We start from the raw sequence: 15,084 nt of genomic DNA, 5'->3' as shown, positions 1-15,084 counted from the left end.
GTGTGTGGGGGGGGGGGGGGGGGGAGGGGAGGGGAGGAATGAACAATGTGAGGACAGTTACCCTAACATGACAACTGTGTATTTGGTCAGACAAAACATCTCCATCCATGATCTCTAGGTATGCAGCACCCGCCTTAACTGCATTTTCCTACTATGCTTCTCACTTACCAAAATCATCTTCTGGGGGAGGGAGAAAGCAGTATACGCTTCCTAAGTCAATAAACCAATGCTGGGAGCACCTGAGTGGCTCAGTTGGTTATGCGTCTGACTCTTGATTTCAGCTGAGGTTATGATCTCAAGGGTTCATAGGATCGAGCCCTGCGTCCGGCTCTGTGCTGACAGCGCTGAGCCTGCTTGGGATTTTCTCTCTCTCCCCACACCCCCCGCCCCTCCCCCTCCCCCTCCCTCACTTGCTCCCTATCTCAAAAATGAATAAACTTAAAACAAATTAAAATGAACGCTGAGCCAGGAACTGCCCACTTCCATTCCATACACTCTACTGAAAGTCCCCCTCAGTTAGACCCTAGGTAAAGTGCATGGCTCTGTTGGCTATCTTCCAAGGAGTGCTCAGCCTGTTAATAACTGAGCATCTCCTGTATGGGCCAGACTAGGGTTTGTGCAGAAAGGCACAAAGCAAGAGAGAAAACCACAATAGTTGCATGAAGAGATGCATGAGAGAATGAAGGGTTGAAAGGTTGTGGCACTGGGGTTTCTCTGGTCCATGGGATTATGCATAATGATCTTTGAGCTAGGTTCAATGGGGGTGATGTCTTTTTCTTTCTTTTTTTAATGTTTATTTTTGAGAGAGAGAGAGAGAGAGAGAGAGAGAGAGAGAGAGAGAGAGAGAGAGAGAGAGAATGAGCGGGGGAGGGGCAGAGACAGAGGGAGACACAGAATCTGAAGCAGGCTCCAGGCTCTGAGCTGTCAGCACAGAGCCTGATGCAGGGCTCGAACTCACAGACTGAGATCATAACCTGAGCCAAAGTTGGACACTTAACCGACTGAGCCACCCACACTTCCCCAGTGGGGGTTAAGTCTTAAACTCCCATGGATTTCAGTATGTCTGTGTCACCCATGACAGGATGGCAGCATGGAACTTGGTGACCTATATGGTAAGACTCTAGTGTCGAAAGAGGACGTGCAGACCCCAGGGAATTAACAAACATGATGGACTTCCATATGTTGGTGCTGACATGGCATTAACTGTCTGATTGGCAGAGGTAGCCTGAGGAAGGTGTTGTGATGAGGGTAGGTTTCTTGGCTAGGCAGTATTCGTCGCATGTGATTTTATGGGTGTGTGCCTTTATTGGTTTGCAGCTATGGAGCTGGGGAGGTGAAAAAGGTGGGTGTGGAGAGAGGAGGGAGAATTTTTCCTTCCATGAAGCTTTATCAAGACGATATACCAGTGAAGGAAATACCGTTAAAAGACAATGTTTAGGAGGCAAACAGTTATACATGCATTTAAATCTAAATGCCATCCCCGTCACATACATGTGTTGAAGAAAACAAGGTACCAACAGCTAATAAATTAGAGATTTCAAATTCATCCTCCCTAAAGGATTTAATTATCCTGTTAAACTGATTTCCCATTAAAGATTGTAACACAGAGATCATTTAAACACAGAAAAAAATATGGTGTCACTACAATGGTCAGTATATGTCTAAACAACATTTATAGGGGTTTTGATGGAACAGGAAATAGAGAGTGTCCTCTGTGACAAAGATCACATTCCATACAATGAGAGTCCTAGAAAGATGGAGCTATACACTCAAAGACCTAAACTCTTTTGTATTTGCAAATTCTGGAGTTAGAGCCTCAGATGTAAAAGGAAAAGACCTCGTCTCTCCAATCTAACAACACTTCATGAAAGACTGAGCCCTTCATAAGGTGGATTGCCCCCAATGATACCCTAGAGGGACAGACATAAGGCGCCTGGCCTGGTTCCCCTGGCTTCCCTTCTGGTTCTCAAGGGAATCATAGAATTCTCAGCATACACGGGCAGATGTTATTAGAGGGTTGGGATCAGAGAGGCAGAGGTGCTTATAGAGAATAGTTAGATTAGGGTTAAGTCATCTGAGAAGGGAGGGGTTGAACCTGGTAGAAATTCCTGGGATCTCAGGGAGAATCAGGAATGATCAGGAAATAAGAGGTGGCAGAAGGAAAGGAGATAGCTTCCATGATCCTAAAGGCTCATCTTAGAAAGGGGTCTGAACTGGTTAAACAAACTGTACACATCCGTATCATGGAATGCTGGGTCATGCCTCCCAGTATACCACCACCCCTGACCATTCCTCCAGTACCCCAACTCCAACAAGCTTTCAATTTCCCTGGAACCTCTAACCCATTGATTCTTCTCCCTTTTGACTCTGCCTCATCCTCTTGATGATTGTCCTTTGGTCCTGAGCCCATTTATCTTTTTTTTTTTTTTTTTAATTTTTTTTTCAACGTTTTTTATTTATTTTTGGGACAGAGAGAGACAGAGCATGAACGGGGGAGGGGCAGAGAGAGAGGGAGACACAGAATCGGAAACAGGCTCCGGGCTCTGAGCCATCAGCCCAGAGCCCGACGCGGGGCTCGAACTCACGGACCGCGAGATCGTGACCTGGCTGAAGTCGGACGCTTAACCGACTGCGCCACCCAGGCGCCCGGTCCTGAGCCCATTTAAACAAAAACTCCATCCTTAGAAGCCATCTGTTTGCATGTACCCACAACTCTTGCCTCTTTCCTGTGTATTCTCTTGGCAAGGGCATGATCCATTTCTTTGCCAATTCTACGCCTATACCCTTTGCTGCTGAATATGACCGGAGAAAAACACAGAGCTGCACCGAATGGAAATTTGTGACCGCAAGACCGAGCCCGGAATGCTGCCCCACAATCATTCTTCGTTTTTCTCTTTCTGGACCCTTCCCAACAGCATACACATACATGGCTGGTTATTTCTCCCACCTCAAAAAATCCTCTTTTCTCTGCCTTGTGTAGCTCTTACCTCATTTCTCTGCTCCCCCTGCAGCAAATCTCATCAAAAGAGGTTTCTTTCTGTCCTCCCATTCTCTGTCTCTTGCAGCTTTATGAGGGTACAACTGAAGTACCCTACCATGTACATAAAGTGTACAATTTGATTGGTTTTGATATGTGTATACTGAGAGATCATTACCACAGTCACGATAATGAAGCTATCCATAACCCTCAAGAGTTTCCTTCAGTACCTTTCCTTTTGTCCTCCACCCATTCTAATGAGCCTTCTGCCAGCACCACTCCAAAGAAACTCCTGGTCAAGGTCACTGGTTATCTACATGTTCCTGAATCGAACGGTCGATCCTCAGTCCTTACCTTACTTGACCTCTGCAGCGTGTTGACCTTTTTATTTTCTCCTTCCATCTTGACACACTTTCTTCTCTTGGCTTCCAGGACATCGTAATTGATTGGGTTTCCTCCCCTTTTCACTATCCTCTTACCCTAAAGAGCCCAAGGATGCAGTCCATGGTGCCCCTTTCCTCTCTGTCTAAACTCACTCCCTTCATAATCCTCAACCAGTAACACGATTAATCCCAAATTTCTCTCCATCCTGGACCTCTCTCTTCTACTCCTTACTCGTACATCCCACTGCCTAGGTAAGATCTCCACTCCTCCAGTGTACCATGTTGAAAGCCGAACTCCTGAATCTACCCCCCTACAAAATTTGCTCTCCTACAGTTGTCCTCATCTTGGTCAATGACATCTCCATCCTTCCAGATCCTTGGGCAGCCAACAGCCGAGTACTTATTCTTGACTTTTTTCTTCGTGTTACCACCACCAGATCCATCAGAAAATCTGCTTAGTTTTACTTTCAAAACCTAGGCAGAATCTAACCACTTTTACTGCCTCCACTGCTTCCAACTCGGTCATTTCTTGCTTGGCTTACTCTGATGGTCTCCTAATCTTCTTTTCCCTATAGTGTGTTTTCTATAAGGCAGCCACATAGATTCTTTTAAAAATGAAGCTAGGAGGTTCCCTGTGTGGCTCAGTCGGTTAACTGTCTGAATCTTGATTTCGGCCCAGTTCATGATCTCATGGTTCCTGAGTTCAAGCCCTGCATCTGGCTCCACACTGACAGTGCAGAGCCTGCTTGGGATTCTCTATCTCCCTGTCTCTGTTCCTCCCCCCATTCCCACTTTCTCTCTCTCTGAAAATAAATAAACTTAAAAAAATGAAGCTAGGTCACATGATCCCTTGCTCATAAACCTTCCTATGGCTCCCCATTTTTCTCAGAATCACAGCCAACTTCCTTACACTGGCCTAAAGGGCCCTACACATTCTAGTCCTCCCCCCTGCTTTATCTCTCCATCCCATGTTGAGCTCACTCCATTCCAGCCACAGTGGCCTTTGCACTAGCTGTTCATTCTGGCTTTAAGTGCTTTCTTCCTGGCACAGCCACTCTGGCAAACAGTCTGGAAGTTCGTCAAAAAATTAAATACAGAGTTACCATCTGATCCAGCAATTCCACTCCTAGGTATATACCTGCTAGAATTGAAAATAAAGCTTCCAACGAAAACTTAGACATGAATGTTCAAGGCAGCATTGTTCCCAGTACCCCAAAGTGGAAATGCTCAGTGTCCATCAACTGATGAATGGATCAACAAATGTGGCGTATCCACACAACAAAATATTATTCAGCCATAAAAGAATGGAGTACTGATACGTGCTACAACTTGGATGAAACTTCTAGACATTATACTCAGCGAAAGAAGCCATACACAAGAGGTCACATATTGTGACAGTTTCATTTACATGAAATGTCCAGAAGAGGCAAAGCTATAGGGACAGAAAGTTGGCAACACCAAGTTGCCAGGGGCTGTGGGGAAAGGGCAATGGCAAGTGACTGCGACTGGGCACAGGGTCTTGTTGGGGGTGATGATAATGTTACGGATTACTCCTGTGCCTCCATCAAGGCTTTACTCAAGTATCATTTTTCAGTGAAAATTTCAAACACCCTACCACCCTCCTCGCTCTTCTCATCCCCCTTATCCTGCCTTATATTTTAATCCTTGTACTATGTGTCAGTTTCCAACATGATACACACTTTGCTTACTGTGTCAATTGTCATTTCCTCCCACTAAAATGGAAGCTTCCTGACTTCAGATATTTTGGTCTGCTTGTCTACTTACGTAGTACAAGTATCTGGAGTAGTGCCTTGTGCATCAATAAATATTGACTGAATGAATAAATTAATACCAAGAAGACATGAAGATTGATATGCAGAAGAATACCGAATCATATGAAATAATGATTTATTCTTAAGTGAAAAAAGTGGATTAGCAAACAATATATAGTATTTACAGTATGATCCTTGAATTGTTAAGAAATAAAAATGTATTATGCATAGGAAATACATTAGGGAGGTGAGATACATTAAAATACATCACAATTCCTGAGTGTTGTGATTATAGTTATCGATTTATTTCTAAAAAAATGTGTTTGTATTTTCTAAACTCACAGGCTCTGGAATCAGGCAGATTTGGGATATAATCTGTGCTCCACTTCTTACTGGCTATGTAAATCTGAGCAAGTTATTTAACTCCTGGTGACTCAGTTTCCTCATCTTTAAATGGTATTAACCTTACTGGACTCGTTTGAAGATTAAATAATACATGTAAAGCATTCAGCATGTGCTTGGCACATGCTAGGCACTGAGTTATCATTACCTTTCTAAAAACTATGGAGTTCACATATTTAAAAAAAAACTTTAATGTTTTTTTTAAATACATTTTTAATGTTTATTTATTTTTGAGACAGAGCATGAGCGAGGGAGGGGCAGAGAGAGAGGAAGACACAGAATGTGAAACAGGCTGCAGCTCTGAGCTGTCAGCTCAGAACCTGACGTGGGGCTCGAACCCACGAATCACGAGATCATGACCTGAGCTGAAGTCGGACACTCAACGGACTGAGCCACCCAGACACCCCTTTTAATGTTTATTTTTTGAGAGAGAGACAGAGTGTGAGCTGGGGAGGGGCAGAGAGAGAGGGAGACACAGAATCCGAAGCAGGCTCCAGCGCAGAGCCAGATGCAGGGCTCAAACTCAGGAACTGCAAGATCATGACCTGAGCCAAAGTCAGGTGCTCAACCAACTAAGCCACCCAGGCACCCCGTAATTATGGAGTTCAAAATGTACTACTTCCTGAATTTTTTTTCATAAACATTTTGAGTCATACTCTTTTAAATTCCTTTGAGTGAACAATGAACGAGTATAGACTCTCACCTTTGTTATACCTCTGTACACTCTCTTGAATCATTCAAGCCTATCCATTTCTCTACTGACCAGGTCCACTGGACTCATTTGTTCCCTGTTGATTTTGGGTGATGTTTGACTCATCTGGCCAAGAGGAGATGACATGTACGTAGCACTGTCTGCAAGGCACTGACCTTTAATGTTTCCTTCTGAGTTGTTTGGGCATTTTTGTCCATTGTTGAGTGATTGCTCTGTAGGTTTTTTAGTTTTGGCACAACTGTAATCGAGGGTCTCTAATGCTCTAAGAAGGACACAGAAGTTACAAGATAAAAAACTCAAAAGCAAGCTCTTGGGTTTTCTCTAGCTAGACTATCTTCTTATGGGGAGGGGGAATCAGCAAGGCAGAGAAAATCGTAAATTTTCACCTCCCTTTTCAAAGTTATTGTAAAAGTGATGTATTCTCATGGAAATACAGATTCACTCATTAAAGGAGGGCATACATGGAAGCAAAATACCTCTAGTTCACAAACTACTCCTAGTCCTGGAATTACAAGTGGTTACACTTGTAACAATTCCTGGTTTATCAAACTTAAGCAATATCAATTAATTCCTTGTTTTTAAAAAATTAGAAATTTAGCCCCCTACCTTTTTTCCCTCCTTTTTCCTCTCCCTAACTTTTGTTATATTTTTTACTTTTAAGTTCTTTGTTAACTTTATAGGTTTAAATAATGGTCCTGTATTTTTCTTTTTTAGTTCATCACCTTTAGCCAGTATCTCTTAAGCTCCCCCCAGTTGTGTAAGTTGAGGAAACTGGCACCTTTCTACCTCCCTCTGTTGCTTCTCTTTTCCATCATTCACATAGATTTTCTCAGCCACATCATTAATTTTGCATTCTTAGGGTTTATAACTTAATTGTCTGTAATCACCCTTGTCTTCCACAGATTCTTTACGAATAAGTTCTAGAAAACGAAAACCAAGAAAGCATTTTAACATTATGAGTCTCCACAGATACAATTCGCTTCAGAACTAAGTAGTGTGATTGGACACTGACAGAAGGTGATGTGGGTTTCCTTAATCCATATTGCTTGAAAGAGAATGCCCCAGGCCTCAAAGTGTGTTATAAAAGTGTTAATTGTTTTGGGGGGCACATGGGTGGCTTAGTTGGTTAAGCATCCGACTTTGGCTCAAGTCATGATCTCATGGTTCATGGGTTTGAGATCTGCATCGGGCTCGCTGCTGTCAGCATGGAGCTTGGGATCCTCTGTTTCCCTCTCTCTCTGCCCCTCCCCTGCTCGCTCGCTTGCTCTCTCTCCCTGTCTATCTCAAAAAAACAAAAACAAAAACAAAACTTAACATTTTTTAAGTTATTTTTTTACCAATTGCTCTAAATCACAACACATTTTCATTTGTTTCATAGTTGCACTATGTATTTCTTATGGAGCTTTTTGTTTTTCCTGACAGTTTGAATTGCCTTTATTTTATTGTTTTCTTGTTGGCAACAGTAGCCTATTTTTCACCCAAATGCTAAGATCATACATCTGGTTAATCAAATCGTTACAGAAAATCCACATTCTTCTTGAAGTCACGCTTCCTGTTGCTCTCTGACTCACACAGTCAGACACACTGTTTTCTAAACATGCCACATCCCTAGGATTTCTTTTCATCACACTCTTTGAAATTAGGGTCAATATTGTCTCAAATGTGTTCTCCTTTCTTTTGGGTCCTCTGCTTCCTTTGCTATAGAATATTCTCAAACAATTTTTCCCCCAGAGATCTTTATTCCAGACATTTCTAAAATTTTTATTTTCCCTTTCTCTCAATTAATAGCTTAATGATAAATAAATTCTAGGTTTCAAACTCTTTTCCTTCTGAGCTGTGAATTAATTTTTTCATGAGTTGCTGACGGCAAATAAAATGCCAGTCTGATTCTTATTTCTTTAAAGTGTTCCCCCTCTCTGAATATTGTTAGCATCTTTTCCTTCTCATTTGTGTTGAGAATTTCATAGAGTTTTGCCCTTTTAGTCTGAAGCTCTGGGAAATGTTATTTCTTTAAATACTTGTATCACCCCTTTGTCTTTATTCTCTTTTTGGAGCTCTTAATCATATGTTGGACTTCTAGGATGGGCTGTCCGTGTCCATGAAATATTCTTTTAGATCTCCTTGTCTTTTTGTTCTAAGATCTAGGCCATATACTTGACTTTATTTTAAATGCAGAAAATGTGGGGCGCCTGGGTGGCTCAGTCGGTTGAGCGTCCGACTTCGGCTCAGGTCACCATCTCGCGGCCCGCGAGTTCGAGCCCCGCGTCGGGCTCTGGGCTCATGGCTCGGAGCCTGGAGCCTGCTTCTGATGCTGTGTCTCCCTCTCTCTCTGCCCCTCCCCCGTTCATGCTCTGTCTCTCTCTGTCTCAAAAATAAATAAAAGTTAAAAAAAAAATAAATGCAGAAAATGAATTTTGAAAATTTCGACCACCATATTTTATTTTTATTTTTAGAGAGGGGGGAGGGGCAGAGGGAGAGAGAGAGAATCCCAAGCAGGCTCCATGCTTGGTGTGGAACCCAATGCAGGGCTTGTTCCCATGACCCTGGGATCATGACCTGAGCCAAAATTAAGAGTTGGATGCTCAACCGACTGAAACACCCAGGTGACCCTCATCCACCAAATTTTTAATTTCCACTGTTTTTATTCCTTAAACTTCCATTTATATAGTCACCTCTTCTTATTTTCTGGATACAAATATTTTTTTTATTTAAAAAGTTTTACAGAGAAAATAAACACGTATTTACAATTCAGAATTTTTTTTAAAGTTTACATTTTGTCATTTGTGCTTTAGATACTTATTAAAAGAAATGAGACCATTGAGGTCAGCTGAAGTGGCCTTCCCCACCCCCCCCAACCCCTATCCCTACTTCTGTTCTTCCCTCTTTCTCTTTCCTACCATCATTCACTTCTTACCAGAGGCAATCACCGTTATAAATTTTGTTGGTTTTCTTCTAGTCCATGTTCTACTCTTTTTAATATGTCATTATCTTTGAATAGTACACAGTATTGTTTTATGTACATTAAATCTGTACCATAGTAGACATATTCCAGAAGCATTTTGTTCACCCAATACTTGTTTAAAATTTGTCCATATTGAGGGCTGCCTGGGTGGCTCAGTTGGTTAAGCGTCTGACTTCAGCTCAGATCATGATCTTGCAGTTTGTGGGTTTGAGCCCTGTGTCAGGCTCTGTGCTGACAGCTTGGAGCCTGGAGCCTGCTTTGGATTCTGTGTCTCCCTCTCTCTGCCCCTCCCTCACTTGTGCTCTCTCTCTCTCTCTCTCTCTCTCTCTCAAAACTAAATAAACATTAAAAAAAAATCTATCCTTGTTGATACACAGGGATCCAGTTTGTTCATTTTCAACTGCTGTGAGCATCCTCATGATCATTCATTTAACAAATACTTATGTGCACCAAAAATGTTCCTGAAACCGTTCAGGTGGCTGGAGGCACAGCCACGAAGGAAACAAAATACGAACATAGCATATTTTATCTTTCCTCTGTCCACAGACATTAGGTTTTGCCATGACCAACACTGCTTCAGTGACTGTTCTTGTACCAGGCTTTGATTGCTTGTGCTTCTCTAGTGAATATTTCTAGAGGTAAAACTCTTTTTCACAGGGCACATTTTCAATGTGACCAGGTATTGCCACCTTGCTTTCCAAAGTGGTGCATCAGATGGCATGCCCAGCAAGCTGAGAGAATTGTCTGTTCTGTTCATCCTGCTCTGCATTTGGAAAGTCATACTTCTTTTAGTGTTGCCATTCTGATGGCCGAGGAATGGTGCCTCTTGGTTTTAGTAAGCATTTCCCCTAATTGTTAGTGAGGCTTAGCATCTCTTCTCCCATTTATTGGTCCTTTAAATCTCCTTTGTGTACTCCCTGAAGGTATCCTTCGCTGCTCTTTTTTGTAGTTAGTTGTCTTTTTCTTACCAACTTGTAACGTTCTCCATCTATACAGTGTGGAAACAAAAACATTTTCTGTTTTATGCATTGAAAATATATTTTTGCAATTCAGGGTTTGTGTCTTCACTTTATTTATAGCAGCTTCTGCATAAAAGAATTTTACTTCTTAATGCCATCTTTTCCTTTATGAACTGTCCTTTTTGTATACTGACTGAAAAATAATCTCTCCCCCACAGTCATAAAGAAATTCTCCCCTCTATTTCCTGTTAGTAATTTTAAAGGTTTATTTTACACACACAGGCCTCTAATTCATCTAAAATTACCCATCTGTGTGAGTTAGGCATTAGTCTACGTTTTTTTCATAATGAGAGCTAAATCATTTATTAAATAATCTTTCTTTTTCTCCCTTATTTTTAATGCCTTGTCTACCCTCTGCCAAGTTCCCACATATATTTTGAAGATTGTTTCTGTGGTTTCTATGATGTTACAATGAATGAATCTGCGATTTGTCAGGTTCTTTTTTGAAACAATTCTCTTTTGCTCCCTAAGTTTCCCATCTTTCACCCATTCTCAGTACTACTCTGTCTGTCTTCACTTACATTGACCATATTTTTAAACAGACCTCTTTATTTAAAGATGAGGAAACAGGGGGCACCTGGGTGGCTCAGTCGGTTGAGCATCTGACTCTTGATCTGGGCTCAGGTGATGATCTCACATTTCATGGGTTCGAGCCCCACATTGGTCTCCACTGACAGCATGGAGCCTGCTTGGGATTCTCTCTCTCCATCTCTCTCTGCTCCTCCCTCACCCACTCATTCTCATTCTCTCTCTTCTTTAAAAAAAAAAAAGATGAGGAAATGGAATGAAGCAAATAAATACTCCTTTAAAACTTGATCATGTTCTTCCAATCCATGAGCACGGAATGTTTTTCCATTTCTTTGTATCTTCTTCAGTGTCCTTCATCAGCTTCCTATAGTTTTCAGCATACAGATCTTTTACATCTTTGGTTAGATTTATTCCTAGGTATTTTATGTTTCTTGGTGCAATTGTGAATGGGATCAGTTTCTTTATTTGTCTTTCTGTTGCTTCATTATTAGTGTATAAGAATGCAACTGATTTCTGTACATTGATTTTGTATCCTGCAACTTTGCTGAATTCATGTGTCAGTTCTAGCAGACTTTTGGTGGAGTCTGTCGGGTTTTCCATGTATAATATCATGTCATCTACAAAAAGTGAAAGCTTGACTTCATCTTTGCCAATTTTGATGCCTTTGATTTCCTTTTGTTGTCTGATTGCTGATGCTAGCACTTCCAACACTATGTTAAACAACAGGGGTGAGAGTGGACATCCCTGTCGTGTTCCTGATCTCAGGGGGAAAGCTCTCAGTTTTTCCCCATTGAGGATGATATTATCTGTGGGCTTTTCATAAATGGCTTTTATGATGTTTAAGTATGTTCCTTCTATCCTGACTTTCTCAAGGGTTTTTATTAAGAAAGGATGCTGAATTTTGTCATATGCCTTTTCTGCATCGATTGACAGGATCATATGGTTCTTTTCTTTTATTAATGTGATGTATCACATTGATTGATTTGCAAATGTTGAACCACCCCTGCAGCCCAGGAATGAATCCCACTTGATCATGGTGAATAATTCTTTTTATATGCTGTTGAATTCGATTTGCTAGTATCTTATTGAGAATTTTTGCATCCCTATGCATCAGGGATATTGCCTGTAGTTCTCTTTTTTTGCTGGGTCTCTGTCTGGTTTAGGAATCAAAGTAATGCCGGCTTCAGAGAATGAGTCTGGAAGTTTTCCTTCCCTTTCTATTTTTTGGAACAGCTTGAGAAGGGTAGGTATTATCTCTGCTCTAAATGGTGGAATTCCCCAGGGAATTCATCTGGTCCTGGACTCTTATTTGTTGGGAGATTTTTGGTAACTGATTCAATTTCTTTGCTGGTTATGAGTCTGTTCAAGTTTTCTATTTCTTCCTGTTTGAGTTTTGGAAGTGTGTGGGTGCTTAGGAATTTGTCCATTTCTTCCAGGTTGTCCAGTTTGTTGGCATATAATTTTTCATAGTATTCCCTGATAATTGCTTGTATTTCTGAGGGATTGGTTGTAATAATTCCATTTTCATTCATGATTTTACCTATTTAGGTCATCTCCCTTTTCTTTTTGAGAAGCCTGGCTAGAGGTTTATCAATTTTGTTTATTTTTTCAAAAAACCAACTCTTGGTTTCTTTGATCTGCTCTACAGTTTTTTTAGATTCTATATTGTTTATTTCTGCTCTGATCTTTATTATTTCTCTTCTTCTGCTGGGTGTGGGGTTTCTTTGGTGTTCTGATTCTATTTCCTTTAGGTGTGCTATTAGATTTTGTATTTGGGATTTTTCTTGTTTCCTGAGATAAGCTTGGATTGCAAAGTATTTTCCTCTCAGGACTGCCTTTGCTGCATCCCAAAACATTTGGATTGTTGTATTTTCATCTTCATTTGTTTCCATATATTTTTAAATTTCTTCTCTAATTGCCTGGTTGACCCATTCATTCTTTAGTAGGGAAGAATAAATATTGTTAAAATGTCAATACTACCCAAAGCTATCTACACATTCAATGCAATCCCAATCAAAATTGCACCAGCATTCTTCTCGAAGCTAGAACAAGCAATCCTAAAATTTGTATGGAACTGCAAAAGACCCCGAATAGCCAAAGTAATTTTGAAGAAGACCACCAAAGTGGGAGGCATCACAATCCCACACTTTAGTCTCTACTACAAAGCTGTAATCATCAAGACAGCATAGTATTGGCACAAAAGCAGACACATAGACCAATGGAATAGAATAGAAACCCCAGAATTAGACCCATAAAAGTATGGCCAACTAATCTTTGACAAAGCAGGAAAGAATATCCAATGGAAAACAGTCTCTTTAACAAATGGTGCTGGGAGAACTGGACAGCAACATGCAGAAGAATGAAACTAGACCACTTTCTTACACCATTCACAAAAATAAACTCAAAATGGATGAAGGACCTGAATGTGAGACACAAAACCATCAAAACCCTAGAGGAGAAAGCAGGAAAAAACCTCTCTGACCTCAGCCATGGCAATTTCTTACTTGACACATCCCCAAAGGCAAGGGAATTAAAAGCAAAAATGAACTATTGGGACCTCATGAAGATAAAAAGCTTCTGCACTGCAAAGGAAACAATCAACAAAACTAAAAGGCAACCAATGGAATGGGAAAAGATATTTGCAAATGACGTAGCGGACAAAGGGCTTGTGTCCAAAATCTGTAAAGAACTCACCAAATTCCATACCCGAAAAACAAATAATCCAGTGAAGAAATGGGCAGAAAACATGAATAGACACTTCTTTAAAGAAGACATCCAGATGGTCAACAGGCACATGAAAAGATGCTCAACGTTGCTCCTCATCAGGGAAATACAAATCAAAACCACACTGAGATGTCACCTCATGCCAGTCAGACTGGCTAAAATGAACAAATCAGGAGACTATAGATGCTGGAGAGGATGTGGAGAAACAGGAACCCTCTTGCACTATTGGTGGGAATGCAAACTGGTGCAGCCACTCTGGAAAACAGTGGGGAGGTTCCTCAGAAAATTAAAAATAGACCTACCCTATGACCCAGCAATAGCACTGCTAGGAATTTACCCAAGGGATACAGGAGTGCTGATGCATAGGGGCCCTTGTACCCCAATGTTGATAACAGCACTTTCAACAATAGCCAAATTATGGAAAGAGCCTAAATGTCCATCAGCTGATGAATGGGTAAAGAAATTGTGGTTTATATACACAATGGAATACTACGTGGCAATGAGAAAGAATGAAATATGGCCTTTTGTAGCAACGTGGATGGAACTGGAGAGTGTTATGCTAAGTGAAATAAGTCATACAGAGAAAGACAGATACCATATGTTTTCACTCCTGTGTGGATCCTGAGAAACTTAACAGACGACCATGGGGGAGGGGAAGGGAAAAAAAAAAAAGGGAGGGAGCCAAAACATAACAGACTCTTAAAAACTGAGAATAAACTGAGGGTTGATGGGGGGTGGGAGGGAGGGGAGGATGGGTGAGGGGTATTGAGGAGGGTACCTGTTGGGATGAGCACTGGGTGTTGTATGGAAACCAATTTGACAATAAATTTCATATTTAAATAAATAAATTTAATTAATTAAAAAAAAAAACCTGATCATGTGTTTCTTGGCCATAGTGTTTTGTCTTTCTGATTTGTTTACTCATGTTCCCCCAACCTTTGATTTTGTTTTTGCCTTTCTCTTAGTGAATTCTCTATATATCTTCAAAATATTAACTCTTTGTTATGTGTATTTAAATTAAAAAAAAAAAATCCCAGGATGCCTGGTGGCTCAGTCAGTTAAGAGTTCAACTCTTGATTTTGGCTCAGGTCATGATCTTACTGTTGTGAGATCGAGCCCTGTGTCAGGCTCCAAATTGGGCATGGAGCCTACTTAAGATTCTCTCTCTCTCCCTCTCCTTCTTCCTCTTCCCTGCTTGTGCACCCTCTCTTTCTTTAAAAAAAAAATCCTATCATTTGTCTTCTAGTTTTGTTTATAGTCTGTTTGACAAAAATTTTTAGATATCATTCTTCTCTGTGATATCCTTTATTATTCCTCTACTGAGAAAAATCTTCATTCCAAGAGCAGATTAAAATTTATCCTAGATTTTTTCTTTAAGTAGACTACACTTCCAGCATAGAGCCCAACAACAGGCTTGTGCTCATGACCCTGAGATCAAGACCTGAGCTGAGATCAGGAGTCAGATGCTCAACAGACTTAGCCACTCAAGTGCCCCTCATTGTAGATTTTCTGTGACTTTTATAATTTCATGAATTCTTCAATACATTTAAATTTTATTTTGGTGTATGGTGTGATGTCAAAAGCCAGCTTTCATTTTCTCCAAAT

General features: G+C 40.8%; 1 protein-coding gene and 1 long non-coding RNA gene across 6 annotated transcripts in view; one reads left to right on the top strand and one right to left on the bottom strand.

Annotated features, from left to right (window-relative positions):
* Positions 1–15,084, bottom strand: part of MARCHF3 (membrane associated ring-CH-type finger 3) — a 150,107-nt gene that overhangs the window by 68,293 nt on the left and 66,730 nt on the right. The gene's annotated exons all lie outside the window — the stretch shown is intronic.
* The window catches only part of LOC131516435 (uncharacterized), a 57,865-nt gene that overhangs the window by 40,314 nt on the left and 2,467 nt on the right, over positions 1–15,084 (top strand). The gene's annotated exons all lie outside the window — the stretch shown is intronic.

This window comes from Neofelis nebulosa, chromosome 1, assembly GCF_028018385.1.
Source record: "Neofelis nebulosa isolate mNeoNeb1 chromosome 1, mNeoNeb1.pri, whole genome shotgun sequence".
In the NCBI taxonomy this organism is placed as follows: Eukaryota; Metazoa; Chordata; class Mammalia; order Carnivora; family Felidae; genus Neofelis; species Neofelis nebulosa.
Note: the sequence above shows the minus strand (reverse complement) of the source record. Positions and strands in the feature narration are given on the sequence as shown.